Source organism: Gossypium hirsutum, chromosome D12 (genome assembly GCF_007990345.1).
Source record: "Gossypium hirsutum isolate 1008001.06 chromosome D12, Gossypium_hirsutum_v2.1, whole genome shotgun sequence".
Taxonomy (NCBI): Eukaryota; Viridiplantae; Streptophyta; class Magnoliopsida; order Malvales; family Malvaceae; genus Gossypium; species Gossypium hirsutum.
In genome coordinates, this window is record NC_053448.1 from 26,632,684 (window position 1) to 26,643,428 (window position 10,745).

At 34.1% G+C, this 10,745-nt stretch overlaps 1 pseudogene; it reads right to left on the reverse strand.

Annotated features, from left to right (window-relative positions):
• Positions 1-1,165: 1,165 nt before the first annotated feature.
• Positions 1,166-1,900, reverse strand: LOC121224088 (60S ribosomal protein L5, mitochondrial-like; annotated as a pseudogene).
• Positions 1,901-10,745: the final 8,845 nt, after the last annotated feature.

The following is a 10,745-nucleotide window of genomic DNA, read 5'->3' on the forward strand; positions in this document are numbered from 1 at the left end:
TTGCTATATCAAAAAGGAAACTTTATCAACCAACCTCCTGTAATGTAGGTGCAAAAGCTCCTATGTCTCTCGTCTAGCTTTAATGCTGCTAACTAAGCTTTGCCGCTCAAGGCACCAACAACATTATTCAACCTTAGCACTAAAACTTAAACTGTCTTTCTAGTTGACTTCTTAAGTCAAATAACTAAGAGGAGAAGAAGGCTAATAAGATGCTTTTTGTTTTGCTCTTTCCCTTGCTTGTCTTTTTTCTACTATTGAGTGGTTGGAAACTTCTACTTCTACTGGATAGCTTCAAACTCAAATTGAAAGAGAATCAAAGGCTGCTCCAAATGGTTGACTTACTCCAACAAGCTACCTTTCTTTGATCCACATTCCCGGGCAGGGAAGAGAACGAAAATTGGCCGCGGATGGTGGTTGTGGTAGGTTCGAAGATCTTACGCAGCAGAGCGAACTCCTCTATCGTATTCAATTTCCTCTAGTAGACCCAGACCCCCTTGATCCATTGTACTAAAGTGATTCGAGAAGAATAATTAAGGTCATATTCTATCCTTTCTACAATGCACATTGACGAAGTGCTTCGTTTCAGATCAATTCTTCGCTGCAATCGCTTCGATTCACCCCTTGGGTGAAAAACCGTAATACACTTTTAGGAATTCTTACCAGCAGACTTCCCTGTACTAAAATGAATTGTCCAAGTGCTCTACTCTCTTGGCTTTGTCTCATTGTCTATCTCGTAATCATTCGATTACGCGCTTCAATTAAAGCAAGCTCCTACTCCTCCTCCTTCTCCTTCGTATCCTTCATCGTCGTTGGTCCTTTTGACATAACATTCTAGGTCGCTAAAGAAAAGAGACTGGCTCTCTCTCTATATATTAAACGCAATATCTTGAAAGGTGAAGATTGACTACTGATTTCTGCTCGTACTTCCTCTTACTATAGTCATACAGTACTCTTGCAAGAGCCCTTACGGCAAGAGGTAATTCAGCTAAATCAATGGCACGAGGGAGCCTTCCTAAAAGAAAGAATTGACTGACCTTGCTGCCTAGGACTTTTCTTTTCAAAAGTGTAAAGAGATTTCCCGGTGAGAACTCCTTTCTAGTAGCAATTCCAACAAGAGCGGAAATAACTACGGTTATTTCCATTCTTCTTTCTACTATTCTTGTTCTATCTAAAGACAAGGCGGAAGGTAAGGCCTATGCTTGCATCTAGGCTTCTTTCTTCTATCTTCTAGTCGAGGTGAAAGCTTTCAAAGATCTAAGTCATTCCCACTGCAAAAAGTCACTCCACGGTGGTAAAGTCTCATCTTGTGTGTTGGCCGAAGTGACAATAGTCACATTGAACCCTCGAATATGTTCGAAGTGCTCGCAATGATCTTCATGTTCTGGGGAGAATTCGTAAAATTCTGTTTCCATCGAGAATTGAATCTAACAGAGACATTACTATTGTGATTCTGACTGAAAAATTAAACATTCCATGCCCTTGAAGAGTGCTTTGGCGTGCCAGGTCACTAACATATCCTTTTTTCTTTATTTGACCCTAAGAATAGCTTAGATCGAAACGACTTTTGTGTCGAACCCCTTTGTATATGTATTTTTTCTGACAGCGCGGAATCTCCATAGCCAATTTTTCATTTTTAATTATGAAATTATAGGGTGCCTTTGGTACTACTCTTATTTCATACGAGCCAGAAACTTCTATAACGTTGGCGTGATTCGGTTTGAGCAACAGATTTTGACGTGATACATCTTCGTAATAAAAATGGAGTGAAAACATGAGTTGGTTTTGACAGTCTCTATAGAATGAATAAAAGCACTGTGAACTATCTGCTTCAAAAAGATAGTTGGTTGAATGAAATTGAAACCTTCTTTCTTTGGTCGGGAATCCGAAATGACGGCACAACACAAGCTGTTTTACCGCAGATCCACACTGGTTTCATCTCGAACCTCTCCTTTACCCATCCTCTTTAATTCAGATTGTGGGGCTTGTGACATGGCTGTGTAACTTTACTTCGAATTGTACATGAGCGGGCACACGGGCTAACATGACCGTGTAACCCTATTTCGAGTTATGCATGGTTTGTATACACGACCATGTCCCTGATCCACACAACCTGGGCTTTGTCACATGGCCTGGCCACACAGCCGTGTGACTCCTGATTTCAAAATTTTTAAATTTTTCTAAAACTTTCTATTTTATTTCAAATTAGTCCCTAATTATTCCCAAATTATTTTTAGGGCTTTGTAAGCTCGTTTTAAGGCCCATAAATATACTATGTTGTGTATGTTATTTTCATTTGAATACTTGTTATTGAAATTAATATATGATTATTCAAATAATGTTAAATATTAAAAATGTGTGTCGTAATACTCAATAACCCTAATCCGACAACGAAGACGAGTTAGGGGTGTTCCATCTAATTCCTTCAAAAGACCAACAACGGAAGAAGAAACAAAAATCTTTAACCAACAAGAGTGTTGGGGTTGATAATAGTGGTCTTAAAAGCTCAACTATGAGCCATGCAACATCATCTTCTATGTCTTCAAGTAGTCCCATCCATTTTGCTCCCTCAACTCCATTTTCATCAAGTTCCTATAGCTTACCCACTGGACCTATACCTGTGAGTTTTTCTTGTAATAACCTTGTTATTATAATTTATCTATTCGTTCCATTCGATAACTATTAAAGCTAAAATTTAACAATAAAACTTGATGATTTTGGCTTATTTCCTACATTCCTCAACCATAATGCACATGTCTTCTGCACCTAGTTTGCCAAATCTAGGTCATTCTCCTTCCTTTGGCGCTTCATCAACTTCTACTTTTAGTGGTTCATTACGTACATATCATAAACTGTTGTGTATTGTTCCTTTTTTTTAAGTAGCATTTCTTCTGGATCATATCCTTATGGGATGATGACAAGTGTTATCAACCCTTGTTCTTGTTATTTCCTTTAGCAAAGGTTTGAAGGATGTGCGAAGTTTTTTCATCCTTATGAAGCTACAAGCAAATTGTTTGGGTGTTATCTTGTAGAAAAAATCTAAGGGCTACTAATTATTCCTCTTATAGATTTTTCTAGAAGCAACAATAGTTTGGATTATGAACATAATTTTGCATGTCTACAACTGGGCAAATCCTTAAAGAATCAAGAGCTGCTTTTACGAAATTTAACTACGGAGAAAGAACACTTAAAGAAGTTAGTTGTTGATAGTTCTTCTAGAAAGTTCATTTTTAAAGAAAAATTTGTTCCTTTTGAGGAGTCTAACTTGAAGTTGAAAGAAGAGGCAACGAAATTAAAGGAGGAAAATGAAATATTGAAGAAAGAGAAATATGAGTTAGAGGCTCGTTTGCAAGAGTTGGTTGAGAAGCATGCAACTTAAGTTGGTTCCCTAAAGTGATCTTATGATGGTGAAGTTTCACAACTTAAGGACAAGCATAAAACATACATTGCTGCCATCAAGGAAAAACTTAGGGAAACCGTAGAGAAGGAAAATGTCGAGGGTCAATCTTTACAAGCCTTGGTGGATTCCACTAAAAGGGATAAGGTCATTGAAGTTACCATGGCTAGAGGAGAGAGAGATAGAGGCATCGTTGAGGCTAATTCATGTGCCATGGATGAAGTGAGGAATACTTTTGATTTAGCTCAACATGGTGCCATTCTAGTGGCTTATGACCCACTTGACATTTCTCATGTTTGCTTAGGGTAGCTATGTGATGCAGTAGTTGATTTCAATAAGTTCAACCTTTCTGACCCTAAGTGGGAAGCTTTTAAAGAAAGCTAGATGGCTATTGTAGTAATTCCTCTTAGTACTCCTACGAACATAGTTTCTAGGGAAGAAGAAATAGATGAAGGGGATAGGGAAGACTCGACTATTGAGTGATGGTTTATCTATTTTTGTTTGTAGGGACAATGGTAATTGTACTGCATTTTTATGCAATGATCAAAGTATTGTTTATTAATGGACTTATTATTGCATATTTCTATTTCTTTATGTTAAACTTCCTAAAATGTTTTTGAAATTTCTATTTTATTGTAAAAAGGAAATTTTAAACGTGCAGCTTTTTTTCTTCTTCAAGGCGAGCCTGTAATCTTCACCTCTTTAAGGCAAACTTGAAATGGTTACCTCTTTAAGGTAATTTCACTTCTTAGAGGTTGCTTAATATCAAGAATATAAGAAATACATATTTGTATACCATGCTTAGACATATATTTGCACAAATGTTATATATAAAATTAAATGTAATAATTTTTTAAATGTCTTACATTTCATGTTTAGGTTAAAATCCTATCATCTATTTGAGCTATAATCTATAAGCCCCAAAACTTAGAACTTTTATAACTTTATACGGTCATTCCGAGGTTGGGGCCATTTTTCCTTTGTTCAGTTGGTGTACTTTTGAATTTCTCATCACTAAATCTCTAACATGAAATTGCTTGTTTCTCACCCTAGAGTTGTAATATCAAGTCACCTTTTGGTTTTTAGCTTCCAAACAAATCTCAACTTGCTCTCTCATTTCTTTCAACATATATAAATTGGCTTGTAATAATGGATCATTTTGTGAAGTATCATAATGAAACTTGATGTGTTTGAATACCTATTTCTGTTGGGATTATTGCCTCTATACAAAACATTAAATTAAACAAAGTCTTACCTATTTTAGTATGGGACGTAATTTTTTGTGGATATCAATAAACTAGATGGATACTTACAGATTCTAGTATGAGTTATGGTTCTTAAGGCCCACAATATACCTACCAATTCTTCTACCTATGTTCCATTTGTATCGCCTACCTTCTTTTTTAGTCATTAAAGTATCTTTTTATTGGATGCCTCTGCTTGATCTTTTATTTGTAGAGTTTTGATCGAGCTTTAAGCTAGTGATATATGTAAATTGAAGTAGAAATCTTTGAACTTCCTTTGAAATTGCGTGCCATTATCCATGATTATAAGATTTGGAATTCCATGACGACATATAATAGACTTCCAAATGAAGTTTAACATTTGTTTCCCTGTGATTGTGACTAAACCCTCAACCTCTATCGACTTGGTGAAACATTTAATAGCCACAACTATGAACTTTTTTAGGCTACGACCATTAAAAAATGTCCCAAAATATCGATTCCCCATGTTAAGAAAGGCCACGAACTAGTTATTAACTGAAATGGCTCCATCGGTCTTCTTGGAACTAATGAGAACTTTTTGCTTGGTTCGCATTTTATAACCAAGTCCACAACATCCTTTTTAACATTGGCTAATGATATCATTGATGGAGAACTTTGCGAGTAAATGTATACGAACTTGGATGATGTCCACAAATCCCTTAATGTATTTCCTTAAGGAAATAATTTGCTTCTATTGGCATGAGGCATCTAGGAAGGGGTTGAAAATAACCTTTTCTATAAAGGGTATCATATATCTTTATGTGCTTGTGCATTTTTTCTATTACTAAACTAGAACTTATCGAAGCAGATAATTATAAAGTTCTAACTAATTAGGGGTTATTCTACACATACTTGGTTGCTTTTTTATGAAGCTTTATTTTTGTTTTCCCATCTTTTGGGAACTCCCTTTTTGCTAGATATTTTATTATTGGTGTAACACCCTATATTCAACCCGATCGTCGGGTCCAAGCTACAATGTGTCACATTCATTACCGAAGCAACTACGGTCAAAATATATTCAACTAATATCAATTAACATAATACAATTAATATTAGTATATAATAATTCATATAATTATTTTCGGGTTTTATACGACTTTAAGAAACCTCTAATGCTAACCCGAGGTCGTATTAGGACTAAATTGTACTGTTAACAAAACTTCCAGTTGACATCGTGACGTTGAAAGTTTCTCGTCGTGACGTGACCTACTATTTTAGGCTCGTCGCGAAGAGAAAGTTCGTCGTTGCATCCTGGCCTGGAACCCAAATCTCGTTGTGATGACATTCATTTGACGTCACGACGTCACATATTGTTTCTGCAATTTCTAAATGAATATCAACCTAGAACTTTTCAAATTAACTACCAAACACAAACATTTCATATTAAGCCAATATATGTCATTCTCTAGCATTGATTCATGTATTTCACTACCTTATTCAACATTTTACTAATGCATCATCACATATAAGTTTACCATTTACTGTAAATCACTCAAAGCTTATGCATTCTTACCTAAATTCATCAAGGTCATAAACCTTTGCAGCATTTTACACAATGTAAACCAATTATGTAAGACATATACATATTGCACTTATATAATCTATTTCATACATCAACTTCTAGTTCAAAAGTTTACCTAGACATGGTTTTAACACCTAAAGACCAATTTAACTAGGTACATGCCAGTTTTTAACAAAATAAAAATATATGAACTTTGTTGAGTTGGGAATCAATTGCTAGATGCTGAGATAACCACTCGATTTATTGAATATCTTTTAAACCTACGCGCGGAGAAAACAAACTGTAAGCTGAGCAAACCACCCAGTGGTAAATCTATTATTCAAACCAAAACAATACAAAATTCAAAACGTATACATATAATCAACCCAATTGCAAATCATAGAACAATCATATCTAAGTTCATACCAAGATCTTATAGTACAATATAGGCATACAAAGCATCATTTGAACATGACAACTTACCAAATACCATTCCTATCACATCATACTTAACCAATTCATAATGCTATTACATGTACCATTCTTATTTACTTTATAGCATCAACATTTACATATGCAGATATTCGATTTCATTTAAACATTTCAACTACTCCCGAGCCTAATGGCTTTTTCTTATTCATTCGGCCCTCAAGCCTCGTTCTCGATTCAATTCACATGTCACAAGTTGCATTTCAATTCCATTTGTCCATTTACATATCATTTAATAAATTCTTATGTTATAACTTTATTAACCAAACACGGACTCAAAAAAGATACGCAGATCCATCACCCCGGGTTGCTCAGCAATGATGATGATACATAAGTACAAAATGTCATCCCAGATTGCCTAACAACGATGGTTTTCTCATTTTGAAAAATTTGTCACCCAGATTGCCTGGCAACAATGACTTTATGCATGCAATCTACCACCCTAGGTTACCTTGCAATGATGGTTTTCAAATAATAATATGACCCTATGGCATGCCAACTATATCCGATTTGGTCTGAATAGTTAATAAGGTAACCAAATTTCCAATTCATTAGAAACATCGTTCAAATAATATTTAATCATATCTAAATAATCCATCAATTCATCAAATCATCATATAAACAACATAAATTAACTCAATTTCAAACCAATTATCACATATTAATCAATTCATATAACTTTCTATTCTGTTCAATTTAGTCATTGTCTTGATATTCAATCTAAACTGTAGGAATTTGATTCAAGAATACAAAAAACGACTCACCTCGAAAATATATGATGTAAAATAACATGGATATGCAATAATTAAATGGGTCCCAAATCATAAAAATACAAACTGAAATTTTGAGCTATTCATCGTCGACTTTTGATTTTCCTTTCCCTCTTAACAGTTATGTGTCAACATTAGATAAATAAAATCATAAAACATATAATATTATTAAATTCCATTCAAATCAGAACCAATCATGAAATCAAGCATATTTTACAATTTAATCAATTTAGTCCCTAAGCCCGAGACAAACATAACTTCCAATCCAAAGTTTTGAATTTAAATCTGATTTCACAATTCCTCATTAGGGACCTCCTATTTTTTATTCCTACTGAAATTTCATGTCAATTTTACATTTTATTCAATTTAGACCAAAATGTACAAAACTATCAATTAAGCTTTACAATTTAGTCCTTTTCTTAAATTAAGATTAATTTCTATTAATTTAACACCTAAATCATTAAATTCTCACCAATGGCATTTTTCAAAACTTTAACAATTTGACAAATTGGTACACAGGCTAGCTAAATCAAGCTCCCAGACCTAAAATCTACAAAAATTACAAGAAAATGACCTCAATGAACTTACCAATTTATGGCCAAATGTTTCAAAATTGAAGGGTTTCTTAGGTTCAACAATGGTGATCAGTTTAGGTGAAGAATAAAGTGATTTATTTTCCCTTTCTTTCCAGCAAAATCACCTAATATATGTAACTTAATGTTTGATTATTTTAGTTAATTATGTTTTACTTACAATTAATCTTAATCTCACTTTTTAAGCTTACGAACATCATACCGTCCACTAAGTCTCAATTAGTTATGGTCAAATTGCTATTTCAAACTTTTGGTTAATTGAAATTTAAGCTCCAAACCATTTTCTAATTAAAAATCTATAGTGATTGGACTTTGTAGTTTTGTCCCTAGGCCCTAATTAATCACAATTTCGGCTAAATTGACTATCTAAAATTCAATTCACCTATATAACAACCCCATTAATATTTTTATTTAATATTTATTGACTCGATTTATGAAAAAGGATCCTGAAACTACAATTTATGGTACCATTGGATACTAGGTTGTTACAATTAGTGTCATTCATGTTTCACCCTCATCAATTTTGTAGACTTGTTGTAGGCAATGGTAACTTGGGTGTTCTCAATACTCTACCAAGATATTTCCTTTTTCTTGAATCTGTAATGATGATGCCAACTTGGAGAGAACATACATTTTAATATTATCTGTCATTGGTACTAGTTGAATCTCATAAAAGTGGGATTTAGATAGCAGTCTTGAAAGATATTAGAGACCAAAAAAAGTTAGATATATGAAGACATAAATATGATCATTGTTCACTAACCCTAACTCATATCTTACAACGTATTATGTGAAGAAACATCTCGGTGAAAAGTATAAATTAACGAATGAATTATGTTTGCCCTGATACCAAGGCATGATATTTTGCTAGAATGGGATTACGGACTGTATATTCTTCAAATAACTGTTTGGTCGCTAGCTGAAAATCTATAATATTTGGAGATATTTGACTGCCAATCTTTTTGCCAACTTTAGCCCCACAACTAGTGTCTCGTACTCCATAAGTAACACCCCTAACCCGAATCCGTCGCCGGAACAGGGTTATGGAGCATTACCAAAGTTTACAAATTAATTATCAGACATTTCAGTTCATCTAACATTCATATTAGAAACCAATCAAAATCATACATATTGTCTCTTAAACGAACCCTCGAGGCTTAAATTTACGCATTAGAAACAAATAGCGACTAAGTCAAAAACTTAAAAAAAATTTCGAAAATATTTAAAATTTTCAACACTGCAAGGGTCACACGACCGTGTGACTCACACGGTTTGGAGACACGCCTATGTCTCAAGCCGTGTGGGCATTCGAAATAAGGACACACAACTGTGTCCCAGCCCGTGTCCGTGCCCGTGTGAGTATACTCACTTGGGTCACACGGCCAAGTCACACGCCCATGTACTAGATCATGTGAGCATCCTTTTTTGTGCAAATTTAAGATATAGGGGACACACGACCGTGTCATCTGGCCGTGTGTCACACACAGTTGAGACACACGCCCGTGTGGATGAAAATAGGTCATTTTACAAGCCATATTTCTCACCCAATTATATGTCATAATTAGACATAATTAGACATCCAAAGCAAGCCAAAATAAGTGGCTAAACTCAACAAATTACATATAGGTCATCATTAAACAAAATATCTATACATGCCATTATAACTAAAATCAAAACATTCGAAAGTACCGATAGAATCGGTGGATAGTGTGATACAACTCAGACAAGCTTCCAACCCAATCGAGCTTTCGATAATCTAAAAAGTTAAGGAAAACAAATGCATAACCAATGAATGCTTAGTAAGCTCCTATAAACATTAATCATAATACTTCTTTAAAAATATGAAATTTATACATATAAAAAATAATCCAATATTGATACCATAATACTGATGAAGTTATATTTAACAACTCATTAAGCGAATAAATCGACAGTATCACATATACATATTATTCCTAGCATAGTAAGATTTTAAACAACTTTAACTCTTCCAAAATTTCTTTATTTTCATTTGCATTTCTTTACTTTTCACACTCATTCCATATGCATAACACACCAGTCATAAGCATATCATTCAACCATAGCTACAAGCTAGTGGATTTAAACATAGACCTTTTTCGAATTAATCACATGATACTCAATTCATAAGAAATTGCATAACTTAAACCTTACCACTTTTTCATGAGCACAAGCATATTTTCATTTGAGCACTTACCATTTCAATGCATCTTGTAATTAAACATATTACCATTCAACAAGAAATTTGGCACTTGCCTAAGCGTCAAACAACAACACTTGTTAGCGTACTTGAATATATTTCATAAAATTTCAACATCAATAACTTTATTATCTCAACATGTCACACTTGAATTTATTACTCGTCTCAACTTACATAATTTTCATGTATCAACATATCAAGATATTGATATATATACATTTCATGATACATATCATCTTTTATTGTTTCTTCATATACATATATCTTCCAAGGAAACTCCCAATAACTTACCATTCGAAGAACGACTTACGAATATGAGTACATCATTTTCAGAAGCCCGAAGGCTGAACAGAAGCTTATGAGAAGCTTTTGAGAGCTAAACGAAAACCTATTAAGGTTAAACGAAAACTCATATGAGTTAACAGAAACTCGTGACAGTTAAACAGAAAGTAAACAAGAAAGTTCGCAACAGATGCTGAACCTCAATTTACTTGGGTAATTTGCCGGTAATTCAT